Source organism: Rhinopithecus bieti, unplaced genomic scaffold (assembly GCF_001698545.2).
Source record: "Rhinopithecus bieti isolate Rb0 unplaced genomic scaffold, ASM169854v2 scaffold_5216, whole genome shotgun sequence".
NCBI classification, from domain to species: domain Eukaryota; kingdom Metazoa; phylum Chordata; class Mammalia; order Primates; family Cercopithecidae; genus Rhinopithecus; species Rhinopithecus bieti.
Genome location: NW_016805021.1, coordinates 1502767 through 1515280, shown reverse-complemented (window position 1 = coordinate 1515280; position 12514 = coordinate 1502767).

Below are 12514 nucleotides of genomic sequence, written 5' to 3'. Positions count from 1 at the left end.
GGCGGAGCTTGCAGTGAGCTGAGATCCGGCCACTGCACTCCAGCCTAGGCGACAGAGCGAGACTCCGTCTCAAAAAAATAAAAAATAAAAAATAAAAATAAAAAACAAAAAAAAATAGGGAAAATCAAGCCTGGAGAAAGTCTGTTAGATATAAAAAAGTTCATAAGATAATTTCCAAATAGATACAAAAGCAACATTATTTTGTGTTAGCTGTGGTTCTTAAAATGGGGTCCAAGAGCTGGGTGGGTTGACTCCCTGAAATAATATGCAGAGTTTTGTGACCATATGCACGTTAGCATGGAGAGGGTCCTTGGCATTCATCACAATTTCACAAGGATCTGGACTTAAAAAGGCTCACTTATAGGGTGGAAGATTTCTGCCCCAAGTAGAAAAAAGGCAACAGAGGAAAGCTCTCGAAGGCCACTTTTTGTTTGAAATCACATTCTGCCACTTGCTAGCTCTGTGACCTTGAGCTAATTATTTACTTCTCTGTGCTGCAAGTTTCCTTGCCTGTCAGGTTAGGTGGAGGTAATAACAATTGCATCTATTTCATAGGATTGTTGTGATTAAATGAGTTGACCCAGGTCAAGCACTTTTAATTTAATTTGTATTTTTAAAGGAGTTGGGTTCTTGTTCTGTGGCCCAGGCTAGAGCGCAGTGGCATGATCATAGCTCACTGCAGTCTTGAACTCGTGGGCTCAAAGAATCCTCTTGCCTCAGTCTTCCAAGTAGTTAGGACCACAGGTGCACACCACCACACCTGGCTAGTTAAATTACTTTTAATAGAGCCTGGCACATAGCAAATGTTTAATAAATGATGTTTACTGTTAAGAATTATTAATAACTGGAGCCTTCCAACAATAGCATAGGCTACATCATACAGCAGTGAGTTCCCTGTCACTTGAGGTGTTCATGAAGAAGATAACAGCTGTCAGGCAGGCTCTTGAGGGGATCCCTGAGTTGGGAGGGAGGAGGAATCTGGCATTCTGAGTTTCTGTGAATTAAATTTTCCTGTTGGGCATGTGGCAAATGGTGAGACTAGCAGTTCTCAAGAAGCCAACAGGCCTCCAGCAGGAGTGACAGCTGCGCTTGCTAATATGGAAATGTACTTCTGAGCAAGCAGCCTGTTTCAAGAGCATGTTCCTGGCCCATTCTCCTGAGGGTGCAGGAGAATAGTTTTGTTTTATTTTGTTTTTTTTTTTGAGACAGAGTTTTGCTCTGTTGCCCAGGCTGGAGTGCAATGGTGCGATCTCAGCTTACCGCAACCTCTGCCTCCCAGGTTCAAGCGATTCTCCTGCCTCAGCCTCCTGAGTAGCTGGGATTACGGATGTGCACCACCATGCCTGGCTAATTTTTTAAATTTTTAGTACAGACAGGATTTCACCGTGTTGGCCAAGCTGGTCTGGAACTCCTGACCTTGTGATCCGCCCACCTCAGCCTCCCAAAGTCCTGGGATTACAGGCATGAGCCACTGTTCCTGGCCTGAAGAACAGTTTGAAAAAACCAAGTGCAGTTTCTTCACCATTCTGTGCAGAGAGACTAGGAGTGGGGAAATCATTCTTGGTGCAAACAAGATAACAGAGCAGGGGTTGGGGGCAGGGTGTATGGCACAGGGGCAGAGTGTGAGCTGCCAGTAGCTTTGTTGACTAACAGAGATTTACTGAGCACTTACCAAAGGCTGTGGGCTGGGTGTAATTGGAGGTGGTGAGTGGGGTTAAAAATATAATGAGATCCAGTATCAGTGTCTCCTCATTTTTCTAGTTTTCATTGTCCTTACTGGATTTCTAGGCTATTCTTGGAAGGGCAGTAAAGCTCAGCTGAGTGGCTGAGTGATATGATTGTCTTTGGGTAGTGGGCTCAGAGAAGAGTTGGAAATTTCTTTTTTTAATTGAGATAGGGTCTTGCTCTGTCACCCAGGCTGGAGTACAGTGGTGCCATCATGGCTCACTGTCGTCTTGAACTTCTAGGCTCAAGTGATCATCCCACCTCAGTCTCCCAAGTAGCTGGAACTACAGGTGTGCACCACCATACTCAGCTAAGTCATTATTTTTGTAGAGATGCGGTCTCCCTGTGTTAGCCAGGCTGATCTCAAATTCCTGGCCTCAAGTGCTGGCCTCCAAATTCTTGGCCTCCCAAAGTGCTGGGATTACAGGTGTGAGCCACTGCACCCCGCCAGGAATTTCTAAATATACGTCTGTGTGCATGCTTTTGAGCACAGGGTATGCGTTCAAACTTAATATTCCCTAATTTTGGAGTAAGTAAAATCTGAGTGCTGAGGAAGGTTTGCCTCTGGTCAGCTCCCCCAGAAGCAGACCATGAGATAAGGATGTGTGAACCCTCTTTATTTGGGAGGTGAAGCACCCCTAGACAGGGGAGGGAGGAGGGGGCCATTACCACTGAGGGCAGCTGGAGCCTAATCATGGGGGAACAATGCAGGGCACATTCCTCAGAGGCAGCCCCCACCAGGCGAGTGGCTGAGGCTTTTCACACCCACTCCCTTCATCTCATTGGAGCCAATTCCTTAGGTCTCCTAAATCCCCCGCACCTCCAACATAGGCAGAAAAAGCAGTTTCTGCACCAGAGGAAGCCCAGAAACAAAGAACTACAGGTGCTGGTGCTTTGACATCCGTGAATGACAAAGTGGAAAGAGAAATGGGCAGGCCACCAAAGCATCTGCCACAGTGTTTCCAGCAGGGACGAAACTCCCTCGGTGTAAGTGGGGCTGGATGTGCATGGGGAAGAAAGATGGATTCCATCGAGCTCTTTCTCAAGCCTGGTCCTCTGTAAAAGGTTGTCGGTATGCGTACTTCATAGAGGCAACTGGCCAAGAAGGCACAGGTGGGGTGAAATCCAGCCTGGGTTCCACCAGTAAGCAACATATGGGTTCGAGGCACTCGGAATAGACTTAGGTTTTAACACCAAGGGAAGAGGGAGGTGTGAAGTCTGATGGGTTAGAGGAAGGTGAAGAGGAGGGAAGCTGGGGCCTGAGAAAGCCGAGGTCATACCTGCCTTCCACTGTTGAGTCTCTGCTCATCAAAACTAGAAGTGGGATGGCCTCCCAGGAGACCTCTGAAATTTCATCATGTACATTCTATCAGCACATTTTCTTTTTCTTCTTTTCTTATTTCTTATTTTTTATTTTTTGAGACAAGAGTCTTACTCTGTTACCCAGGCTAGAGTGCAGTAGCACCATTGTAGCTCACTGCAGCCTCAACCTCCAGGGCTTAAGCTATCCTCCCACCTCAGGCTCCCAAGTAGCTTGAACGACAAGCACATACCACCACATCCAGCTAATTTTAGTATTTTTTGAAGAAATGGAGTTTTACCATGTTGCCCAGGCTGGTCTCAAACTCCTGGGCTGAAGCGATCCACCTGCCTCGACCTCCCGAAATGCTGGGGTTACAGGCGTGAGCTACGGCAATCTGGCACTACTTTTTCTTTGAGTCCTCTAGAGAGAAACCCCCTTTTGGACTTTACCCCTGACCTGGCCTACCCGAGGCAGTTCTCATAGCAGGAAAATGAGAACCATGAGTCTGTAGCCCCAAAACCTGGGATCTGGCCTCAGTTTTGCTCCTAACTAGCCATGTAACTCTGACAAATCACAGAGGCGCCTCAGTTTTTCCAACTGTAAAATGAAAAGGCCGAAACAAAAAGCTTCCTGATGACTCTTTAGATCGAAGATTTGGTGAGTCTATGGTTCTGGATTCATGACTTTATAAACACTTCCCCATCCTGAATTTCTTTTGCATTAAGGAGGATTAAATTTAGCTGGAAGTAACAGTAAAGCCCCAAGAACAGATGTAGATTTTTCATGTCCACAAAGTCCAGTGATAGAAATTTTATGGTAAGTTACTGGCGTGTTACTCCACGGTGTCAGTTCTATCTTGTTCTCTGCGATGACACCTCTATTCCCAAGGCTTTCTGATCAACTCAAGACAGCCTCTGGAGCTTCAGCCATTATATCCATATTCCAGCCTAGGAGGAGGGAGAAGAGGACGAATAAGAAATACTAACCATCTGGCCGGGCACGGTGGCTCATGCCTGTAATTCCAGCACTTTGGGAGGCCGAGGCAGGCGGATCATGAGGTCAAGAGACTGAGACCATCCTGACCAACATGGTGAAACATAGCCAACATAGCCAGGTGTGGTGGCGCACGCCTATAATCCCAGCTACTTGGGAGGCTGAGGCAGGAGAATCACTTGAACCCGGGAGGCAGAGGTTGCAGTAAGACAAGATTGCATCACTGCACTCCAGCCTGGCGACAGAGGGAGAATCCATCTTTTAAAAAAAGAAAAAGTAACCATCTTTAGAAGAAGATTCCCAGAAGCTGCCATGAACTTTTTTGCTTATATCCCACTGATCAGAACTTAGATGGCCACAACTAACCTGGGAAGTGTACTCTTTTATTCTGGGCATCTGGGTTCCTGCAAAAATTTGGGGCACTATGACTACGAAAGAAGGGTAGAGCAGGTATTGGGGGTGACTGCCTCACCTTAAGTTTCTCCAGGTGTGAGACTCACCAAATAATCCACTTCAGTTAGACTCTGTCCCTTGTCATGTGTCCAGTCTCAGGGGTCTCCACTTTGAGTTTTGCTCCTCCAGCTCTGCAGGCGTTTTGTGGTTATTGGCCTCAACTTTTAGGCCCCTGTTTCCCACTATTTTCTCATTAGTGATGCCTGTGATGACCTAGCACCTCAATTATTCTTTGTACTTTGTAAGCCCAAGGCATCTTTCAGTTGTTGCAGATAGGTGACTGATGTTTTGGGGGTCCCCAACACCACTACATTTAAGTGGTTGGCTAGAAAGTTTCATCGGAAGCTTTCTAGACAGGGATGTTTAGAATGAGGCTCTCTTTGGACGCAGGTAAAAACTCTCTGGATTAAGTAAGTTTGGGTTCTTCCAATAAACAAATGCCCTCTAAATAGAGAGAGAGAATCTAGTGACTGGCTGAAGCATAACTCAGCATCTACTTATGCTCACAGTTATACTTTATTACAGTGAAAGGATAAGGGCAAAATCAGCAGAAAAAAAAACAACGGTGTATGGGGCCCAGTCGGAGAATACCAGGGGGCAAACGACCAAGAGTCCTCTCCAGGTGGAAGTCACATAATATGTGCTTAATTTCCCCAGCAATGAGTTGTGACAAAGCATATGAAATGTTGGCCACAAGGGAAGCTCATTAGAATCTCAGCACCCAGGGTTTTTATTAGGGTCTGGTCCCATAGGCACCTTCTCCCTACCACGTACCAAAATTCCACCTCCCAGAAAGAAAGCAGATGCTCGGCATAAACCACACTGTACAGTCAAGACACAGTGAACCACTCTTATCAGGTTCAGAAATCATGGGGAACACTCTGGAAAGTCAAGTGTGCAGATATCAGCCAAGGGCCAACTTTGCAATGAGGCCTTTCTAACTAAGGATCGCCAGCCATCTCAGGCCTGCTGTTAGCTCTTCTCTGCACACCTGATGAATATGTGCTGTGGCTATAAAAGAATTTCAGATTTTGGAGCCAGAGTCAGTGATGCTCGTTTTGAATCTCTCTCCATCTATTGATGAGGCAGGTGTCCTCTACCCGAGACCTCAGCTCCTGTCGGCTGGCCCTCACTGCACCCCTATCCTCTCCAGGCAGTGGTGACAACCCCTAACAGGTTGTCAGCCAAAATGTTCCCAGACTGAACCAAGGGTTTGGGCTGCTTGTTCTCACAGCCCAGTAACGAGATGCAGATAAACCGGGAAAGAAGAGAGTTTATTTCTGTAACCGAGTACAGGGAGAAGGCCAGGAAAATATCACAGACCAACTCAAATTTACAAAGTTTTCCAGTGCTTATATACTTTGAAGCTATGTGTCTATGTGTAAGTGTGCATTCATCAAAAGACACAAGTGATTGATTCCCTCTAATCCATAACTAAGGTCTGAGTCCTGGAGACCTTCCTCCGGAGCCTCGGTAAGTTTACTTAATCTAGATGGATCCAGATGCTGGAGGTGATTCCCTTATCTTGTCTCCTGCTGAGTTATGGAGGTCTGGGGAGTTCTTTGCTGACCCCCAATAAAACGTGTTTAATCCTCAACCTGGGTACAAGGAATGTAAGAATTTCTTTGTTATTTTATCATGCTTCCAGGCCCAGGAAAGGCCTAGGCAAGACTCTTGGTGGGCTTTTGTTACATTCCAGCCTTTGTGTAAGGGCACTGGCTCTTGCAGCCTTTAATATTTAATCTAAGTACTCAGGCAGTGCTGAAACAGTGGTCATGGAGGCCTGCCTATTTAGCTGTTAGTGAGACCCGACCTGCCACAAGAGGGGTTGAGTCCCAACCTTCTCCATATCCCCTGCAGGCCGCATGACGCCTGGGAAATCCCAAGTACGGAGTCTCATACTCGATCACTTACAGGGCCAGGTATAAACTTACATATGTGGACACTGTGATGCATGGAGAACACAGGCCCTTTTCAAGGTTTCTGGGCATTAATGCAGATGGAGGCCGGAGCTTTTGACTTTTTAAAAGAAGTTGGAAATCCAGGTTTTGTGTAAAAACACTCAAATGTTTGCTCAAGTTAGCAAATTGAAAACCCAACAACCACCACCAACTACTATGTGGGCCAAAGAATTTTTGACTCAAGTAATTTAGGTCATGCAAACTGTCCTGGGCCAGGAAGCTGCCTGCCCCCTGCTGCCTGGAAGAGTTCTCCCTGGCAGGGATGTTTAGGATGAGGCTCTCTTTAGAGCCGCTAAAACCTCTCAGGATTAAGTCTGGGTTCTTACAACAAACAAATATCCTCTAAATAGAGCGAGAGAATCTAGTGGTTGGCTTTGAGGTGCAGTTAATTTTTTTTTTTTTTTGAGATGGAATCCCCCTCTGCTGCCCAGGCTGGAGCGCAGTGGTGCAATCTTACTGCAACCTCTGCATCTGAGGTTCAAGTGATTCTCCTGTCTCAGCTTCCCACGTAGCTGAGACTACAAGTGTGCACTACCACATGTGGCTAATTTTTGTATTTTTAGTAAAGATGGGTTTTGCCATGTTGCCCAGGCTGGTCTCAAACTCCTAACCTCAAGTGATCTGCCTGTCTCTAACTCCTAAAGTGCTGGAATTACAGACGTGAGCCACTGTGCCCAGCCAGGTTCATTTACTTCTAAACTACACTATACTTTTGCAGTTATGATCAGTATTATTAATAGGATGACAAAGGCTTTCAGTCATACAGAGGCCTGGACTAAAATGGACTGGCTTTGTGTTCTTTTAAAATCCCTCCCAGTACCTAGCACAGGGCCTGGTATATAGTAATTGCTCAGTGTGTGTCTGAAGAATGAGTGAATGATGAGTGGATAAGATGAATGGCTCTTTGCTTTGCTCATGGAGAAGACTCTATCCTGTGAATTTAGGCTGAGGGAAAAGGCAGAATTCTTTGCGAGGCAATACCTAAAAGAAGCTAAGGCTTCAGTGTTCATTCAGAGACTACAATAACTCAAATTTAGGTGGTGGTTTCCTTCCTATGTGGTGGTTGTTGCTTTTTGTTGAGATGTTTGGTTTGGTAAATAAGAGTTCTTTTTTTTAAGACGGGGTCTTGCTCTGTCACCCAGGCTGAAGTGCAGTGGTGCTGGTGCAATCATACTCACTGCAACCCGTCCACTCAGGCTCAAGTGATCCTCCCACCTCAGCCTCCCAAGTAGCTGGGACTATGGCGCACCCCACCATGCCTGATTAATTGTTACAACATTCTCAGTAGAGATGGATCTCAATATGTTGCCCAGGCAGGTCTCAAATTCCTGAGCTGAAGGATCGTCCTGCCTCAGCTTCCCAAAGTGCTGAGATTTCAGGGGTGAGACACTACTCCTGGCCAATAAAAGTGTTCTTAAGCCCTGAACTATTAGCATATAGCATAGTGCTAGGAGCAGAGTTTAAAAAATTGTAGTTGTTGTTGTTGTTGTTTTGAGACAGATACTTGCTCTGTCGCCCAGGCTGGAGTGCAGTGGCGCGGTCTCAGCTCACTGCAAGCTTCGCCCCCACGGGTTCACGCCATTCTCCTGCCTCAGCCTCCCGAGTAGCGGGGACTACAGGCGCCCGCCACTATGCCCTGCTAGTTTTTGTATTTTCAGTAGGGATGGGGTTTCATCATGTTGGCCAGGATGATCTCGGTCTCCGGACCTCGTGATCCACCCGCCTCGGCCTCCCAAACTGCTGGGATAACAGGCGTTTGTCATCCTACTTTTAATGAAATTTAGTCATCTTTTAGCGAAAAAAGTGGCTGGTTTAGGTGCTATTTTTAGAGGATTGCTGCCCCCTAGTGGATGATATGAAAGAGACAAGAGTTTGAGGCCTCTTGGCCTCTCCAATTCCACAAATTTGTACTTTATTGGGGGGGTGGATGGTGAGATAAACATGGCACAGTCCTCATCCTCCAGGAGCCTATAGAAAGCCACAGGGCTACTGGGACTTTGGAGATGTTAGTTCTCAAGCCCTGATCCTCAGAATTCTGGTAGGAGGGGTAGGAGTGGGATGGAATTGTTGTGAGGAAAACTCCTTAAAAATATGCTAATGGAGAAAATTTTCCATTCAAATCTTCCTTCCATAAATTTTTCTTAGACATTAGATATCTGCTACTGTTTACTCTAGTAGCTGCTACAAAATAAATAACTAATGAACAACTATTTAGTAAATACCCCCAATGCGGCAGCAGATACTCACACTTAGTTGGACGCTTGTGAACATATATGTTCACAGCAGTGAAATTCTATTGTGCTTTGCAGTGTATAAATTTAATGTTACTCAACAAGTTAAACTTAACGAAAGGGAGATTTGTGCACTGAATCACAGCTTGGATAATGGATAAAAGCAAATCTTCCCACCCACCCCAGTGTATCCTAAGCTGTGACTTCCTAGGTCTTCTCCTCCAGGCCAGCATGGGAACTGGGCTCAGCCACCCGTCTGCCTGGAGCCCTCAGCTCATGGGCTATTTGTGGAATTTCTAGGGTGAGTGATCTGGCCTGGTTTAAACACAGGCATCTTTTACTTTTAGGAACAAATCTAAACAGTAGGAGGCCAGGTGTGGTGGTTCATGCCTGTAATCCCAGCACTTTGGGAGGCTGAGGTGGGAGGATTGCTTGAGCCCAGGAGTGTGAGACCAGCCTGGGCAACATAGTGAGACCTCATTTCTAAAAAAGAATTTTTCTAGATTAGCTACTGAAGTTGTTCACAATATGTTGCAGTAGCACTTTGAGATATTGACCCATTTCCTTTTCATATTTCCCTTTGCACCTGTCCTCCCATTCAGGCAGAGTGGACTCTTGGCCCACTATATCAGTGAGGCTGTGGTGGTGTGAGTCAGAGCCAGCTTGCAAACTGTTCTAGTTTTTGTGTACCTAGAGCTAAGCGCATAGTTGAATTCTAGGGTTTTTGGGAGTGTCTTAGTCCATTTTGTGTTGGTATAACAGAATACAACAGACTGGGTGACTTATAAAGAAAGAAAATTTATTTTACACGAGAGGTTGGGAAGTCCAAGATAGATCAAGGTGCCGGTATCTGGCAAAGACCTTTGTGCTGTGTCATCCCCTGGTGGGAGATGGAGGGGCACAGAGCATAAGAGAGCAAGAAATGCAACTCACAGCCTCAAGCACTTTTATAACAGACATTAATCCATTCACAAGGGCTCTGCCCTCATGAATTAAACACCTCCCATTAGGCCTTATTTTTCAAAAGTGTTGTATTAGGGATTAAGTTTCCAACACATGAGCTTCAGGGGGGCACATTCAAGTCATAGCAGGGCGTAAGTGAAGGAACACTGGGAATGGAGATTTCTTGGCCAAAAGCAAGAGGGAGAATGAGGCTTCCCTCCTCATATTTGAGAAGGATTCTCCCATGCTGAGAGGGAAGGAAGGGAGGCCTGTGGGGGCTTTCTGCAGTCCATAGGTGAGGGCCAGTAAAGGACTGGCTGCAAAGGTTCACACAGATTTGAGGTCCCCAGTGTGGTCTGTTAACTCTAACAGAGTATGGGGGGTGGGTGCTGACGATGGTCACGTTGGAAGGAATCTGTGTGGATAGATGTCCTCCTCCCCAAACACCTTGGTGCTGAGAAGACATCCTAGAGTCTTGATTCTGGAAGAAGAATGTCAACCTCAAGAAAGACTGAGGTTATGTTTCTCTTGAGTTTGGCACGATAAGTTCTCAGAAGAAAAACAAGGTGAAATTTGGGAAAGAAAGTTGTTTTTTCTCAAGGACCTGAGTTGAAGGCGTGATGCATGTTCACTCCATAGCTGAGAAAGTAGACAATGTGAGGAAAATACTTTTCACTCTTTTATGATGAGCCAAGGAAATAAGCTAAAGTTACTTCTTAGTCAGGTGGCACAGCCAGAATAGGAGAGCTTTCATTGTGGAGGCCTCATTCACCCCAGCCCTCCAGATAAGCAGACATGTTTAGGCACCCTTAAAATTTTTAATGCAGCAGGGAGAAGAGAGAGGTGCTCCTTGCCGCAATGCCACACCAGGGCTCCAAGTTGGGCCTAGTGCATTCTTCAGGCCATGTGTCCTGGCAAATGAGGGGTTTGAGAGCTGACAGCAGGAGAGCTCAGGCCCCCAGCGATGCTGCAGCCAGCTGCTTGGTGATGCCCTGGAGCCGGGGAGAGCTGAATCAAGGTCCTTTAATCCCTCTGTGCGGTGACAGTCCCCGGTGTAGAAAAGGGCAGTGCTCTGGAATGATTGTTAGCCCCTTATTTGGAATTGAGGATGCATTTCCCCAGATCTTCACCCCTCAATAAAAAAAAAAATCAGTGCTGACTGTCACTGTACTGTTTTTTATTGATTTTGTTATTTGCTTATAAGGGTAGCTTTTGTACACAGAAAACACAATTTATGGTGACTGGTTTTTAAAATTAATGTTTGATTAAAGTTACAAATTGCAATATCTTAAGTATAGAAGTTCAACTTAAAATCTTATTACTCTACTATATTCTATAAATATACAAATCTATTACTTCAGAGCAAAATTTATAATCATTTGTAAGCTTTTGATTAATGTCTAGTGCCATTTGTAAACTTAATTAAATTTCTTTAAATGCTCTAAATTCCATTTATAAATTTAATATATTTATAACACAATATACTATGCTAATTTGTAACACATTATAAACAATAAATTTAAATTGCATTTATAAAGTTAATGTATTATTTTTATGTCACTTGTGTGACAAAACCTGCCTACACACTTAAATAACTCTTATAAATTAAAAAAATTTATATAGTGGATTATAAATTATTTGAACCACCTCAATATCATTTACATATTCAACCAAATTCTCCCTACCTTCTGATTTAAAATCACAAGTCTGAAATCAAATACTCAACTACAGACAATCCCCAACTTATAATGGTTTGACTTAAGATTTTTTTGACTTTATGATGAACTTATCAAGATATTAAATGCATTTTCACTTATGATATTTCTGACTTGCCGTGGGTTTATCCAAGGATGTAACTACATGGTAAGTCAAGGAGCATCTGTATGCATTTTAAACTAGAATCCCATGTTGAATTTATTGCATTCTCTATGCCAAATTCTCTTAGATATTTCCAGTACTTTGCCACATATTCAAACATAATTCCCAAGCACCACACAAAAATATTAGATGATGGGTCCAGTTGACTTCAGCATCTCTGTACTTAGTTCTACAGTTGTAGAATTATTTCTCAGGAAGAAAAGACCCTTCTCCACTAAGGAAACTCTACTGCCTCAGGAAATTTGGGGTGCATGTCAATTGACTGAAGTTGTTTATTAACCAATGATTTGGGTGAGGTGGTAAAATGTGGAGCTTGCAGGAGGCTTTCCTTATCCCTGAAGGAAAGGTTGTCTTTTACAGAAAACACAATTTATGGTGACTTTGGTTTTAAAATTAATATTCTATTAAAGTTACAAATTACAAAACCTTAAGTTAAAAAATTCAACTTAAAAATTGTATTACTTTATTCTATAAATATGCAAATCTACTTATTACTCTATAGCAAAATATATAATCACTTTTAGGCCTTTGATTAATGTTTAGATCCCATTTGCAAACTTAGTTAATTAAATTTCCTAAACACCTAAATCCCATTTATAAACGTAATATATTAATTTATGACATAATATTTATGCTAATTTGTAACATTAAAATATAATTTAAATTTCATTTGAATTTTTTTGTCTTTTGATGAAACCTATCATACACTGTGCTTATATAACTTGTAAAATTAAAAAATTTATATAATGGATGAGAAATTATCTTAATCACTTCAATATTTGCATATTCAACCAAATTCTCCTACCTTCTGACTTAAAAATCGCAAGTCTAGCCGGGCGCGGTGGCTCAAGCCTGTAATCCCAGCACTTTGGGAGGCCGAGACGGGCGGATCACGAGGTCAGGAGATGGAGACCATCCTGGCTAACACTGTGAAACCCCGTCTCTACTAAAAAATACAAAAGACTAGCCCGGCGAGGTGGCGGGTGCCTGTAGTCCCAGCTACTCAGAGGCTGAGGCAGGAGAATGGC